Source organism: Triturus cristatus, chromosome 7, assembly GCF_964204655.1.
Source record: "Triturus cristatus chromosome 7, aTriCri1.1, whole genome shotgun sequence".
Lineage (NCBI taxonomy): Eukaryota > Metazoa > Chordata > Amphibia > Caudata > Salamandridae > Triturus > Triturus cristatus.
This window is the reverse complement of record NC_140590.1, coordinates 530,696,197-530,713,515: the sequence shown is the minus strand read 5'-3', so window position 1 is coordinate 530,713,515 and position 17,319 is coordinate 530,696,197.

Here is a 17,319-nt window from a genome sequence, read left to right as displayed (position 1 = left end):
CCAACACCCGCAACAGTCCCCTGATACCAGGTACACGGATGATGACACCTGACATCTCACTACCAGCGTGCCACGATGTGACTATGTCATGTGTGTGTCATGTGTTCCCTTGATCTTGCTGTTGGTGTTCCGTCAACGGCATCTGCTGTAGCTGCATCCAACATGTGTCTGTGTGTAGATGCCCATGTCACACTATTACGCACACCAGGACACATGTGGAATAACACGTGACGTGTGTCTGTATGCATCTAACAGGGACTTGCGAGCTTAGGACATATCTGTGTAGTCACAATGTCTGTGTGATCATATTTGACATGTACCCCTTCATGGCAAGGTGTGTGGTCTGTCCTTTTTCCATGACATGTGACCTGTGCGTCTAGCTTGCCGGCAGCTGTCTGTATGAGATGACATCCTTCAAATGCACATATGTGGAAGTATGTCACTCCTGGAATGTGTCTGGCTATTCACTCACACTGGCCCACAGCTACTTTCATGACATGTCATGTAGACCTTGACTATCCATGTTTGTAGCTGGCTCTTGGTAGGAGTATCACCAGGCTGCCATACGTGTGCAGGATGTATTGCACAGACCAGACTCTGTATGTGGCATATGTGTATTAGCTGTTGAACATGTGCTCAGTTCATTGACATTGGTGTAGTAATGTACTCAATCTTCGTTGTTCCTTCCAATATTCTGCAGGGCACCGCCTCTCCCCCGACCAATGCCAGACTTGGCTGCCATGAGGGAACGTGACTGCATACGCCGCTACCGATTCCCCCAACGGTTAATTGTGGACCTGACAAACAGGCTGGCACCACACCTCCAACCGCGACACAGTTATCCGACTGCGCTGACCCCCAAGATGAAGGTGATGGCAGCCCTACATTTCTTTGCCACCGGTACGTTTCAATTGACCATAGCTAATGTGGGTGGCATGTCTCAGACCATGTTCAGCCGTGTCCTGCATGATGTTTTGAAGCCATGTTGGAGCACCTGGATGAATTCATCCATTTTCCAACTCGTGAGCAGTTGACAGGTATCAAGGGTGAGTTCTATGCCCTGGGAGGGATGCCCCATGTAATTGGGTCCATTGATGGGACACATGTGGCTTTGGTACCACCACAGGCACAGGAGGTAGCCTTCTGTAACCGTAAACATTACCACTCCATTAATGCCCTTGTGGTGTGTCTTGCTAACATGGTGATTTTCCATGTCTGTGCACGTTTTCCAGGGTCAGCACACGATGCCTACATCATGAGGCGTAGCAGGGTGCCAGAAATTATGCTGCAGCTGCACAACGAACGAGCATGTCTTGTTGGTGAGTAGACTCTGTTTGTCCAGTATTCAGTGGTATCTTAGTATGTGACGGCATCTCCTGACCCACTTCTTTACATGATATTTCCATGTAGGGGACTCTGGCTATCCCAACATGCCATGGCTGGTGACGCCTCTCCGCAACCCGAGAACAGCTGCAGATCACCGTTACAACCACGCCCATGGGCAGACCAGGCGAGTGATTGAGAGGACGTTTGGCCTCCTGAAGAGCCGATTCCGGTGCCTCCACAAGACCGGCGGGTCCCTCCCATATGCACCAGTGAAGGTCTGCAAAATCTTCCTTGTGTGCTGCATGCTGCACAACATGGCAGTGGAGAAAGCTGTGCCACTCATCCTGGATCCCGATGAGCAGGAACATCCACCCGTGGAGGATGACGGCCTTGGTCACGAGACAAGTGAGGAGGAGGAGGAGGAGGAGGAGGACATCCGGAGTCAGCTCATACGCAACTTCTTCTCATAATGGTGAGTCCCTGGGTCTGAGTGTGCACGCTTGGAGCCTTGTGTGGCATGTGTTGCAATGTGTGTGTCCAGCTGACTGTATGCTAAGTGACTTTGAGGTGTGTGCTGATGTGTCACTCGAGTGCTGATGTCATTCCACACATTTTAGCTGACACACTCAATTGACAACTAGCATGGTGTCAACCTTATTCATGTAGAGTACATGACCATGCATGCGGATGACTATGTTTATCCTGACTTCTTGTGTGTCTCTCATCCCCAGGTAGTTGCGCATGCTATCTGCTCGTGGCATCATTGTGCTCCTGCTATTCCTCATGAGTAATGCAACATGTGCTGAATTAGCGTTACATGCACGGACATGGTGAAAATTCTCCTTTGGGTAAGGATTCCAGCAAGGCTTTTTGGGTGTGGTAGTTGTTTGTAATGTGTGGGCACTGCTCCTGTGCAGGTTTTGTTACTATGCATACATGTCGACTCACCATGGGGCACATGACATGTGGCATGACTCACATGAATTGATAGTCACACTTCGTGACAGTCATCTGTTATGGGATTGTGGTTTGTGATGAAGGCATCAATGTGTGTACAACTTCCCTCGGAAACATACGGGAGGCTACGGGTGGACATATTGCGGGACATCCCCATATGATGCTCAATGGGTAATTGCAGCCTCTCCGTGTGCAGCAGGGGATGTTTGGCGCAACCCCTTCACTTGTGTGCCAGTACAATGGATTTACAGCATCTGTGGTGTAAAGGGGGTGTCCGGTGTAGGTCCCACATGTTAATCCAATAGACCTGTGAGTCTGTTAATATTGATGCTTTTGCATAGGTGTGAGCCTGAGTAATAAAGGTGTTCCTCAGCCTCCAAGGTGCCTCATCTCTGTCAATGCAGGTCTCTTGCCACTGTGCATGCGGCATCTCTGGCATGGTTGTCAAGGATTGTGCTTATGAGTCTATGTGTAGATTAGCAACCTGCATGCTGTTCTTCATGCATTTGATTATCTATTGTGCATGATGTCCATGGCTGTGTATGTGTCTTGGCATGTTAGTCCCCCCCACGGGCCATCAACACCTTCTGGGGTGTGTTTCCTGTGCGCAGCTCGGCCTTCAGTTTCATGATCCGGTGTCAGTCATCTTTGGTGATTGTGCATCCTTTGTCTCTGGGTGTGCCATTGCAAACCGATAACTCCTTCCTTGACATACACCTGTTGCAGTAGTCCTTTCTGACATCCTAGTCTTTGTGTGGATATTGTGGCATAGTTCCCAGGACATGCCGCCTGCTGTTGCAGCCACTGAAGCAAGGGCACACGTAGTTTCCAGATTTGGCAACACACACACATCAAAGGTGCTCCTCCCTTCCTCCCTCAACACATTCATTTGGCTGTCTTCAGCTTGTCTGTGCCACAGTTGCGGCCACGCGGTACCAAAGGCTGGACCGTCTGCACATGCAAGTGCACATTGCACGACCCACAGGTCCTTGCATGACCCACATCACACTACAGTCTGATGTTGCAGCCACCCTCCAAGCAAGGTCCAGCCACACATCTCCCGCCTGCTCTCAGGCATGCACTGAGCGCACACACAACACCTTTGCATGATGAGTGTGCAACTCCGACTGCCTACACAGCGCTGCCACACCTTCCAGGACCTGTCACACCCACCAGGTCATGTCCCTCCTACTCCCCACCGGCTCTGTACCCCTGCAAGGCCATGGGAGTGGGACTCAAGGCTTCGGCATGTAGTATGCTTTCATCGTGAGGCACATGGCACAGGTATCATCTCTCAGCGTGTCAATCTACAATGTGTCCAGGACCCCCCTATCCACCATCACATGCGCACACGACCTCATCATCAACTCGTATGCCATTGACAGCCAGGCGCTCCTCACCCTCACCAAGGACGCAGACATTTCCAGTTTCAATATTCAAGATTGCATGGGATCCATAGATGAATGGCAGAACAGCAGCCACCTGAGGCTGGACTTGTACAGGACTGAGGTCAACATCTGAGGATTGTCCCCTTACAGCTGGGTCAACTGCTTGTGTCCCACCCACAGAAGCCCCGCACAGGCACCCAGTGTCCACGCACACAAGATGTTGTGCATCATGTATTGCTTGCTCAAATTTGCCATGGTAATCACCAGCATCTGTACCTCACACTGGGACACCCTCAGAATTATGCACATGATCCCCAGATAGATCCACTCCAAGGTAAGATGGACCATCCCCCAGGTCCACGACAACATCGTGTCAAATACTGCCCTGCCCTCTACGGAGCAGCCACATCCAAAATCCAGGGACACTTGTCCACATCCAGGCTGCATCTGCACACCTCAGCGTCAACATCCCGCGCCCCAGCCACATCACCGTCCAGCAGAGTTAGCTGCAAAGGCTCACTGTGTGCTGCAGGATGACCTTCAGACTCCTCACCCACACTCAGGAGGCAGGCCACAACCCTGACCCAAACCCAACCTTGTGCCACTGTCATCCGAGACCCCGTAGTGCCATCTCCGTGCATCCAACATTGACCTGGCCACCATTCTTCTGATCCACCGTACTCCTGCATGCAGGACATAGTTCTCCCACCTGGGAACACATACCTGGGACTCCCTCCCCGGGAACCTCCAAATGAGGCATGACCTCTACGCCTTAATGTTACTCTTCCAAATAAGTGTGTCCTCACAGTTTCCCTAGCACCCCCTCAGCAGCTTGAGGCCATCACAGGTGAGTATTGTGCTCCATGTCTGCATTGACTGATAACTTGTGACCCATGTGTGTCCTGTACCAGACTCAGATCCCAGGGTATGGATGGGTGGAGTTGGTTCAACACTCAGGCATAGTTAGACATTTACACACACAGATGTTGTGGACTAATGCCAAATGACAGCAACATCTCATGAGAATAAAAAATAGATTTTATTTTTGGTGGGGTGAGTCTTTTGGTAGATGTGCGAAGGTGCTCTACCGGGTGCATAGAATCCAAAGTTCACAGGGGGAGATGGCATCCTTGTCAGTTGGAGTCATCAGAGTCCAGACCACAGTGTTGGTCATCATTGGTCAGACTGTGACCAGCAAGTCCATGTGGCAGAGAATGTCATTGGGTGAGGTGCTGCTGTTGCGCCAGAGGTCCAGGTGCCAGGCCAGGTGACCTGGGAGATGTTGATGGTCCGCTGACTCTTCCGTGGACGACCCACCTTCCTCGCGGGACCCTCAGATGCAGGCCTTGACGATGCTTGTGATGCTCTGTCAGACAAATCCTCCTCCTCCTCCCTCCCTGTGGCTGGTGGTGGTCTTCGCTTGGTGGCACAGGGAGGGTTGCCCATGTTGTCTGCGATCCGACGGAGTGAACGGCTCATGTGCGTTTGCACCGCCAGGAGCTCAGCCAGTCTTGCCTCCATCCGTCCTTGGTGTTGTTGTTGACTGGCATGTTGCTCGGCCTGCAGGTTCTTCATCTCGTCGAGGGTCCCCTTGATGTCTGTGAGGCTCGACACAACCTGGCTGATGCCCCTGGTGTCACGCCGGTATGTGTCCAGGATGTGGCGCATGTGTGCCATACCGGTTCCCTCAGCTGGCTGGTCCGGTTCTCGCCTCCGCCTGCCTCCACTCCCACCACCCCTGCCCACATGAGCCTGGCCTGCCGTTGTCGGCACATCAGGTCTACGGGACCCCTGAGGGATGGCATTGGCGTGGTCATCTGCCTCCTCCTGCGTGCCCGGAGAACCTTGTCCCTCCTGGTCAGACTGGCTGTATTGTTCAGTACGAGCAGGGCTCCTGGGTGTCTCCTGGGATGTGGCAGGAATGGGGGTGGTGGTTGGCACAGATGTACCTGACACAGGTGCTGCAGGGGCTTGGGCACCAGAGGGGCCAGGTTGGTCGGGGTCATCCACGGAGTGGTGGGAGTCGTCGCTGCCGGTGGGATCATCTTCACGCTGAGCCTGGGACTGTGATTGTTCCCCCCCATTGTTGGGGGGAGGTCGATGACGTTGCCCTGTGTGTGAGAGAGAGACAATGTTAATGCTGTTTCATGCCACATCCATGTTTCATACATATTCAAGTAGTCACTGTTCCTCCAGGTGGTTGGATGTGCCTAGCATTCCTCTCAATGTACACTTGGGTATGGGTATGTTGCGGGGACAGATTGGTATGTGCTCCTGAGTGTTTGCCAGTAGATGTTTGGCTGGGGTGCTTATTTGGCTATGGATTGGTCTTGTTGTGTCACATGTCCATTGTGTGAGTGGGTAAATCCATTGCCTGCCCCGGGGGTGTGTGCTTGTGTGAGGGGGGGGTATGACCGGGCCTGCTGTTGGATGTAGTGTGATTTGTCATTGGGTCTCCCAGGTGATGTGTCTGTCCCCTCATGGTGCATGCTGGCATGACAGTGTGTGTGAGTTCCTGTGCTGGGTATGTGAGCTAGTGGAGTTGTAGTTTGAGTGTACAGGGGTCACAGGAGGGCCTTGTGCTGCCTACAGCAGGGCCAAGTGTCAGCTACCTTGTCAGTACTTTGCCAGTCCCTGTGCATTGGGCATGGGTATGTACCTAGGCCATATGGGCTGTGGGCATTAGTGTCTGGTTCTGAGTTGCACAATGTGTTGTGTGAGCCCCACCCTCCCAGCATCCCGGACATCCAGTCTTGTGTTTGTGTTTGTTGTGGCCTGGGACATGGCATTGCCTTAATTTGTGAATGGGGCATGGAGACGTTAGTGACATGAGCGTGGTTTTTGAGTGTGGTTGTGTGCAGTGAGGGCTTGGGGGTAGTTACGTGCATTTGGTGTATTTGTGGTGTGGATGCCATTCCCCCCATGTTACGTGAGTTTTTTGTGTACTCACCAGGCTCTGCGACTCCTTCGACTCCGTGTACTCCCACCGGCGGAAGCGTGGCCATCACCTTCTCCTCCCAGGGATGGTAATGTACAGGTCTGCGGGGCAGCCCGCCTCCAGTGATGTTACTCTTGGCGTATTCCTCGTTCATTTTCCGCTTGACTGCCCTGCGCAGATTGTACCACCTGGCTTGGCATTCATGCCTGGTCCTTCGGATGGGCACAACAGCATTCACCTTATCGACGATCCTCTGCCACAGGCTGTTTTTTTGGGCTATGCTGGTCTGTCTGACCAATGTTCCAAACAGCTGTGGCTCGACTGATGACTTCGTTGACAAGGAGGTCCAGCTCCGCCGTTGTGAGCTTTGGATTCTTGTCTTTGGGCATGGTGTGGGGTGTGGGTGTGGATGGTTGTGGGTGTGTGGGTGTGAATGTAACGGTGTGTGTGTGAAGGTGAAGAGGGGGTGTTTGTGAAGGAGGTTGTGTGATGGTGTGTCAGTTAAGGTGTATGGGTGCAGTTGTTTGTCTGTGGTGTCTGTGAGCAGTGGGTCTGTTGCAATGGCTCATGGGTTGTGTGTGTGGGCCTTTTTAATTGGTCCATTTGTGGGTGTGGCTGTGTTTGAATTTGTGGTGGGTGTGTTATAAGAGGTGGTTGTGATTTTGGCCTCTGTTTGCCTGTTTGGATGTGCCAGGTCAGTCATAGAGATGTATTTTGTCATGTTGACGTGTTTTGTGGTGTTGTGCGAGTCGAATTGATCCTCCTTGTGCTGTTTTACAGTGTCCTGGTTCTGTACGAGTCTTTTTCGCGTAGGTACGGTCCGTACATACGCGATGCTGGGTGAGGGTGCTGGGGTACGGTTTTAGGGTACGGTGCGTACAGGTGTGGGGCTGTGCTACGGTGTTGGGGTGCGGCGTGTACAGGTGCGGGCTGTGCTACGGTGTTGGGGTGCGGCGCGTACAGGTGCGGGCTGTGCTACGGTGTTGGGGTACGGTGCGTACAGGTATGGGGCTGGGGTAAGGTGTTGGGGTACGGTGCGTACAGGTGCGGGGCTGTGCTACGGTGTTGGGGTGCGGGGCGTACAGGTACGGGGCTGGGGTAAGGTGTTGGGGTACAGTGCGTACAGGTGCGGAGATGTGCTACGGTGTTGGTGTGCGGCGCGTACAGGTGCGGACTGTGCTATGGTGTTGGGGAGCAGTACAGGAGGCGGCTGTGCTACGGTGTTGGGGTACGGTGTGTACAGGTACGGGGCTGGGCTACGGTGTTGGGGTACGGTGCGTACAGGTACGGGGCTTGGCTACGATGTTGGGGTACGGTGCGTACAGGTACGGGGCTGGGAGACGGGCCTGGGGTGCGGGGCATACAGGTGGGGGGCTGGGGTACGGTCCTGGGGTACTAGGGTACGGGGCGTACAGGTGCGGGCTGTGCTACGGTGTTGGGGTGCGGTGCGTACAGGTGCGGGCTGTGCTACGGTGTTGGGGTGCGGCGCGTACAGGTGCGGGCTGTGCTACGGTGTTGGGGTACGGTGTGTACAGGTATGGGGCTGGGCTACGGTGTTGGGGTATGGTGCGAACAGGTGCGGGGCTGGGAGACGGGCCTGGGGTGCGGCACGTACAGGTGGGGTGCTGGGGTACGGTCCTGGGGTGCGGCTCGTACAGGTGTGGGGCTGTGCTACGGTGTTGGGGTACGGTGCGGAGGGGGGTACGGTGCTGACATACGGGGGTGTGGCTGTGTTTGAATTTGTGGTGGGTGTGTTATAAGAGGTGGTTGTGATTTTGGCCTCTGTTTGCCTGTTTGGATGTGCCAGGTCAGTCATAGAGATGTATTTTGTCATGTTGACGTGTTTTGTGGTGTTGTGCGAGTCGAATTGATCCTCCTTGTGCTGTTTTACAGTGTCCTGGTTCTGTACGAGTCTTTTTCGCGTAGGTACGGTCCGTACATACGCGATGCTGGGTGAGGGTGCTGGGGTACGGTTTTAGGGTACGGTGCGTACAGGTGTGGGGCTGTGCTACGGTGTTGGGGTGCGGCGTGTACAGGTGCGGGCTGTGCTACGGTGTTGGGGTGCGGCGCGTACAGGTGCGGGCTGTGCTACGGTGTTGGGGTACGGTGCGTACAGGTATGGGGCTGGGGTAAGGTGTTGGGGTACGGTGCGTACAGGTGCGGGGCTGTGCTACGGTGTTGGGGTGCGGGGCGTACAGGTACGGGGCTGGGGTAAGGTGTTGGGGTACAGTGCGTACAGGTGCGGAGATGTGCTACGGTGTTGGTGTGCGGCGCGTACAGGTGCGGACTGTGCTATGGTGTTGGGGAGCAGTACAGGAGGCGGCTGTGCTACGGTGTTGGGGTACGGTGTGTACAGGTACGGGGCTGGGCTACGGTGTTGGGGTACGGTGCGTACAGGTACGGGGCTTGGCTACGATGTTGGGGTACGGTGCGTACAGGTACGGGGCTGGGAGACGGGCCTGGGGTGCGGGGCATACAGGTGGGGGGCTGGGGTACGGTCCTGGGGTACTAGGGTACAGGGCGTACAGGTGCGGGCTGTGCTACGGTGTTGGGGTGCGGTGCGTACAGGTGCGGGCTGTGCTACGGTGTTGGGGTGCGGCGCGTACAGGTGCGGGCTGTGCTACGGTGTTGGGGTACGGTGTGTACAGGTATGGGGCTGGGCTACGGTGTTGGGGTATGGTGCGAACAGGTGCGGGGCTGGGAGACGGGCCTGGGGTGCGGCACGTACAGGTGGGGTGCTGGGGTACGGTCCTGGGGTGCGGCTCGTACAGGTGTGGGGCTGTGCTACGGTGTTGGGGTACGGTGCGGAGGGGGGTACGGTGCTGACATACGGGGGTGTGGCTGTGTTTGAATTTGTGGTGGGTGTGTTATAAGAGGTGGTTGTGATTTTGGCCTCTGTTTGCCTGTTTGGATGTGCCAGGTCAGTCATAGAGATGTATTTTGTCATGTTGACGTGTTTTGTGGTGTTGTGCGAGTCGAATTGATCCTCCTTGTGCTGTTTTACAGTGTCCTGGTTCTGTACGAGTCTTTTTCGCGTAGGTACGGTCCGTACATACGCGATGCTGGGCGAGGGTGCTGGGGTACGGTTTTGGGGTACGGTGCGTACATGTGCGGGGCTGTGCTACGGTGTTGGAGTGCGGCGTGTACAGGTGCGGGCTGTGCTACGGTGTTGGGGTGCGGCGCGTACAGGTGCGAGCTGTGCTACGGTGTTGGGGTACAGTGCGTACAGGTATGGGGCTGGGGTAAGGTGTTGGGGTACGGTGCGTACAGGTGCGGGGCTGTGCTACGGTGTTGGGGTGCGGTGCGTACAGGTACGGGGCTGGGGTAAGGTGTTGGGGTACAGTGCGTACAGGTGCGGAGATGTGCTACGGTGTTGGTGTGCGGCGCGTACAGGTGCGGACTGTGCTACGGTGTTGGGGTGCAGTACAGGAGGCGGCTGTGCTTCGGTGTTGGGGTACGGTGTGTACAGGTACGGGGCTGGGCTATGGTGTTGGGGTACGGTGCGTACAGGTACGGGGCTTGGCTACGATGTTGGGGTACGGTGCATACAGGTACGGGGCTGGGAGACGGGCCTGGGGTGCGGGGCATACAGGTGGGGGGCTGGGGTACGGTCCTGGGGTACTGGGGTACGGGGCGTACAGGTGCGGGCTGTGCTACGGTGTTGGGGTGCGGTGCGTACAGGTGCGGGCTGTGCTACGGTGTTGGGGTGCGGCGCGTACAGGTGCGGGCTGTGCTACGGTGTTGGGGTACGGTGTGTACAGGTATGGGGCTGGGCTACGGTGTTGGGGTATGGTGCGAACAGGTGCGGGGCTGGGAGACGGGCCTGGGGTGCGGCACGTACAGGTGGGGTGCTGGGGTACGGTCCTGGGGTGCGGCTCGTACAGGTGTGGGGCTGTGCTACGGTGTTGGGGTACGGTGCGGAGGGGGGTACGGTGCTGACATACGGGGGTACGGTGCTGACATGTGCGGGGTGAGGGGGGCTGTACGACTCGTATTTGGGCACAAGTTTACCCGTGTACATGTGTTATACAGCGTTCGCTCCGTACGGGGCCTTTTACATGCGGTTGTGTATTCAGGCGGGCGGTACGGATCGTACTTGCGCGCTCGGACTTCTGTTTTACGATTTGCACGTAAAAATATCCGGCTCCGTATCGGACACTTTTCCCGACGCTATTCGGACGTAAATATTTACGGCTCCCTCTCGGACCATTTTCCCGACGCCATTCATATGTATTTTTCACGTATGAATCGTACTTCGCCGTTTGTACGGTACTTGTACGATTCGTACGTAAAAAAAATACGAATACGAGTCGGACGGTAAATTTTTTTAACGGATCGGAATCGGCACCTTAATGTTCACTGGTGGAGGACTTCATGTACTTTCTTTTTTTTAATGCAGAATATATAAATGTGTACACTTTCTTTATACTTTGCTTGTATGTGCTCCACTAACTGTTGGAATGTGAATGCTTTAACAGATGTTACAATAAATAAAATTGTGATTTTTGTCATACAATACAACCGATTGAAGTACGATAATAGCTTCAAATTTAGTAGAAGGTACATTAATGTTCTTTGTTAACTTGTGGTCCTGCTCCTTTTTTGCAGGGACCCAACCCCTTTGTGAATTACCACCTAAAGCTCAACACTGGAAAGACAGAGATCATGACCTGTGGACAATGGCACAAATGCCAGACTAAGGACATATGCCCCAAGAAACTTACTTTTGCACCACTTACGTCAAGAGAAGTGAGAAAGCTATAGGTAACCATGGACTATGATCTCTTCTTAATAACACATGCCAATGAGCTCACAAGGAACACCATCTACACAATGAAAATGCTGCGTTGCATTTTCTTATACCTTGGAAGAGACAAAAAACTACAAGCTATCCTCACTCTCATTATCCCCAAGCCTGACTATGCCAATAGGGGAGAGGATGTAGCCTTATGGCAAGAGGGGTCGACCTCGAAGCTGGGAAACCAGGGTCGAGTCTCAGCAACGAGCTCCCCATCCTGTGATTCTGGGCAAATCACTTAATTTTCCAGTGCCTAACAAAAATGAATGTGGCCATCTGTAACGAAACTGGTGCTTATGTAAAGTGCTCTGATACCTGATGTCTCGGGTCAAGTTAGCGCTATATAAAAATAAGAAAAAAAATATAGCCTATACCTTGGCACCCCTGCGTCACCATACGTAGATTCAATAAATCCAAAATGGTATAGAAACACTCCTCTTCTGCCTTCACACCACAGAACACATGAAGATCAACATTCAAGAGACTTTACATCGTCCACAGAGCATCCAACGGAAAAGTGCCACAAACCTACAATTAAATTTGAACAATACAAACAAAATAGAAGATAGCACAACTTATTGTCATTCCACTGGCAATAAAAGATAGGAGGCTACACTTTCTTTGGTACAACCTGCCAAGCAGTAGGGCGTATTCCCAGCCAAGATTTGAAGCATCCAGGAGCATTTAAAATTCAGTAGAGAATTACATCAAATGCTGACTCTGAGATAGAATCCATAACAATAAATAACCCTTTTACCAGAATAGCACAGTTCAGAGCGATGGAGCAGTCCCGACCAGCACATTGTGCCAAGAGGCCAGACACAGGAATCTGACCCAAACTGGAGTGCTTCCCCCAACATAACCTCACAATGACCTTGGCATACGGAAGGAAAATAGTAACTTAACATAAGTTTAGCTTCTCCACTCAATTCCAGAAGTACCCACTGCAACTCTGCATCTGAAGACCTGCAACCTGCCTAATGACATACTCTAACCATAGCACTCCGCCTGCATTTCTCAGACATTGAGATCTATGTCTACCATATCTTCTACCTTTAACCACAAGATGGAGGACGCTTACTCTAGTCTTTATAACGGTACTCCCAGTATCAATTTGAAATTGGTTTTGCCATTACATGATATACACCAATTCCTTACCCATCATCAACGGACCGGCATATAATGTGTAAAAGGATCTGTGGAAGCATGCTGGCAACTAGATGGCACAGAGCCACACTATACCAGCTCACTTAAATAAGCACTCAATACTGACCAGACCATCTTATCAAGACCAAATAGATCTTCTATAAATTGCTGGCTATAGGAGGACTGTATTATAGTCCACACTGCTAGTCTCAAATAGTTTCAAACTTGGTTTGGTATTGAGTTGAGAAGATAGGAGTTATAGAAGGAGCGGTGGAAGACCTAAGTATGTGAACCATCATGTGGATTATGGAGTGGCCAGAGAGAGATGATGTATGGGCTCTTGGTCCCTTACATGAATAATCTTTCCTCCACTGCCTCTCACTTTGTAAAGTTGGTCAGAAAAAGCATCTATTTTATGGTATGGAGTCCAACAAAGGAGTAATAACCATTAGGGTCAGCATGTCAGTCAGAAGGTTAAGGACCTGAAAAAGAGCCTCCAACAAGGGAGAAGTAGATTCCCAGTTTGAAGGAGCCTGGTAAAAATCTCTGAAGATTTTGCATGCGGCAACCATATCAGTACTGCACCATTTCCTGAAAGAAGTGTTCTCTAAGCCATAGCCAGTCCTGCTGGACCACGAAAGCAAGCTATGACAGAAATGATCAGATCACACCTCTGGAATGACTTTCAGGTTGCATATGGCAGAGGAAGAATTATAAAAATTGAAATGCAGCATACAGCCTCATACATGGGTGGGCGTTTTACCATCTCTTGATTAACAAGAATAGGAATAAGAGTGGTGCTTAATTTGTGTACACCACCATCACTCATTTTACACACACACACACACATGCAGGGCACAGGCATGGGCACAGCCTAAGCTGGCAGGTGGCCATCCTCAATTCTGATTTATGACTGTGCTGCTACTACTCATGCTGCTGCCACTCACTCCCACTGTCTCAGTGTCATGGCTAGAGTTGTGCAGTAAGGAATTCCTTCCTGCACAAAACAATCCTCAGAGGCATATTTTTTTTTAATGTGCTGCATAATGCTGAATTCAGCAGAATGCAGCACACATGGAAAGAGGAAGTAACAAGGATTAATGAAGCTATTGCTCCTCATAATACCTCTCGATTACACACACAATTTTGGAGCAAACCCAGGTTTCAGCCTCTAGTGAATCTGGGTTTTTGTCAAGATACATGGGTGGATACATGGAAAAGCCCATGCTCCACTCATGTAACACCCCCAGACGCAGTGCAAGGCACTGCATTGCGGTACTTCATTTTACAAAGCCACACGAGGCAACGCAGATCAGCCCTTGTGTGGCTCTACAAATCTCTTTACGTTGTGTCTGTGCCAAAAAAATGGCATAACCACAACGTAATAAGATAGTAAATCTGGGCCCTGGTGTGAATGCACACGCTACAAAATCAAGACACAGTCCAGCTGCGGCTGAATTTTTCTTCTGCCAAGCAGCTCTATGGCTTGGCATATATACCATAAGGGGAACTACCTTTACAACGCAACTATTACAACGCACTACACTTACAACACAATTTTTACAACGCAACATCCACTACAACGCATTCCATTACATCGCATGACACTACAACGCATTTTTAAAAACTACCTTTACAACGCATTCCATTACATCGCATACTACCTTTACAACGCATACCATTACAACACATAATATTACATTAAAACCCCTACACTATCCAACACTTACCCTACTGTTGCACCCCCTGGAGTTAGAATAGTAATTTTTACCCCTATACTATCCAACACTTACCCTACTGTTGCACCCCCTGGAGTTAGAATAGTAATTTTTACCCTTATACTATCCAACACTTACCCTACTGTTGCACCCCCTGGAGTTAGAATAGTAATTTTTACCCCTACACTATCCAACACTTACCCTACTGTTGCACCCCCTGGAGTTAGAATAGTAATTTTTACCCCTATACTATCCAACACTTACCCTACTGTTGCACCCCCTGGAGTTAGAATAGTAATTTTTACCCCTATACTATCCAACACTTACCCTACTGTTGCATCCCCTGGAGTTAGAATAGTAATTTTTACCCCTACACTATCCAACACTTACCCTACTGTTGCACCCCCTGGAGTTAGAATAGTAATTTTTACCCCTATACTATCCAACACTTACCCTACTGTTGCACCCCCTGGAGTTAGAATAGTAATTTTTACCCCTATACTATCCAACACTTACCTTACTGTTGCACCCCCTGGAGTTAGAATAGTAATTTTTATCCCCATACTATCCAACACTTACCCTACTGTTGCACCTCCTGGAGTAAGAATACTAATTTTTACTCCTATACTATCCAATACTTACCTTAAATGCAATGTAATATTATGCGTTGTAATGGTATGCGTTGTAAAGGTAGTATGCGATGTAAAGGAATGCGTTGTAAAGGTAGTTTTTAAAAATGCGTTGTAGTGTCATGCGATGTAATGGAATGCGTTGTAGTGGATGTTGCGTTGTAAAAAATGTGTTGTAAGTGCATGCGTTGTAAAAGTGTGCATTGTAACCACATACATCCATACCCCAACTATGCCTTCCTTGATGTTATGTTATGTTATGTTATTTTTAATTTATTGAGCGCACAGCTACTCGGAAGTGTCCCGGCGCTAACAACAAACAAGGCGGCCAAGCAGCAGATGTCCATTAAAATAGCAATGTCTTCAGGGATTTTCGAAACAGGTACGGATCACAGATAGCCCTCAAAGCCAAGGGAAGAGAGTTCCACGCAAGGCAGGCTCTGCGGGCAAACGAATTGCCCCCCATACGTACAAGCTTAAATTTGGCGGTCTCCATAAGCAGTAAAGCAGATGACCTCAACTTTCTCCTAGGAATGTAGAAGGAGAATCTGTCCTGCAGATACTTAGGGCCCAAACCATAAAGGGCCTGTTGAACAATGGAGAGCATTTTGAATTTAAGACGAGATTCCACGGGGAGCCAGTGAAGTGTCCGAAGATGGGCCCGAGCGCTTTGCCAGGGGGACAGACCGCCCAGGAGTCTGGCTGCCGAGTTTTGGACCACCTGCAGTTTCGAAAGCAGGTAGCCCGGGCAACCTACCAGGAGAGCATTAGCATAATCCAGGCGGGAGAGAAGCAGGGCACGTACCACCGTCTCTCTGTCCCTAGCTGGAAGCAAGGGTAGAAACTTCCTAAGGCTCTTCAGAAGCCCAAAGCAGGTGCCGGCAAGTTTTTTTATGTGCGAGGCAAAGTTCAGATTTTCATCGAACCATACGCCAAGATTTTTGACAGCTCCATTGATTGCCGGAGGACAAGGAAAGCCGGAAGGCCAGAGTCTCGCTCTGAACTCAGAAGGAAAAGAGCCAAAAAGCAGGACCTCCGACTTTGCCTCGTTACATTTCAACTGTGCATTGGCCAGCCACTGAAAGACGGAAGATAGACATTGATGAGGTCTAACCACAGAATCGTCCACCTTATTCCATGTGAACAGTAACTGGGTATCATCCGCGTAGGCCATCACTTTAGCCCCCAGAGACTCCGCCAGAAAAACAAGCGGAGTCAAATAGATGTTAAAAAGCAGAGGGCTAAGTGATGACCCCTGCGGTACCCCCGTGGTAACCCTCAAAGGGACCGAAGCACAAGGAGGAATCCAAACCTGCTGCATCCTACCCTCCAAAAAAGAGCTGATCCAAAGCAGAGCATTCCCAGAGACTCCGACGTCAGAGAGGCGGTCGAGGAGCAGAGCATGAGGCACCGTGTTGATGCTTGAGAAGTGGTAAAACTGTGTCAAATGTGGAGAGAGGTGTTAACAATGGCCAGCTCTAAACACCAGATGATGTGCAACACTTAGGAGCTGCTACAGGTGCTTAATCAGACGCTGGAGAAGGAGATCCAGACATGGATAAATGATTACACTGTTATCCAGGGACCCCATAAACTCATCCTGAACTGCAAAAATAATGGACTCGCTTATGCTGCTTCTTTCTGATGGTCTAATATGATGACATTGATGATTCACTATTTTTGTCAATTAACCTGCTAAGATAAGAGGATTGGTGATACGTGGGAAGTTTCTAGACTCTTCCTGGATCCCAAGATGGCCGTTTAATGGAGGGGGAAATCCCGCCATCTTAATATGAGCTGCGGCCAGCGGTCAAAGAGGGATTGGTTGCAGGGCGTGCAGCTGCTGCCACGGTTTCAGAAATCTGAGGCAAGAACAAGCAAGGAGTCAGAACAGCTGCTGGTTATAATCCAGTCAGATTTTTCAACGGGAAAAATTGGTAGAAATTCTTGAGCCGAGATAGAAGAACCCTCGGGGACAATTCTAACGGACGGTCATGTAAAGGGCGCACGTTGATCCTTGTCTCGTGTCACAATGAAAGCTACATTCATTTTCTCCCGGGTTATAAATTATTTGTTGGAAAAGTGGTAATTCAGAGCATCACAGACTCGTTGACATGGCGTGACTGCTGTGGCCACTGAGATGTCTGCTCTGCTGGCGCAGCCTTTTTGGCATGTTACGGGAGGGTGCTAGTGCGCCTGCATTGATGCGAGCAACGCTTTCGCCATATGCTTTGGCGCTGGGCTCTGGATACCTTAGCTTTTACATGTCTGCAGCAAACTGTGGGTCAGTGCTCCAGCCTTCATATCCATTTTCATTACACTTGTGGTGCCAGAGTCTCTGTGGCTGCAGCTGTTCTGCTGGATTGACCTACCTACAGGCGATGCTCCGTCTGTGGAGTTTGTGAACTTTGATGTTATC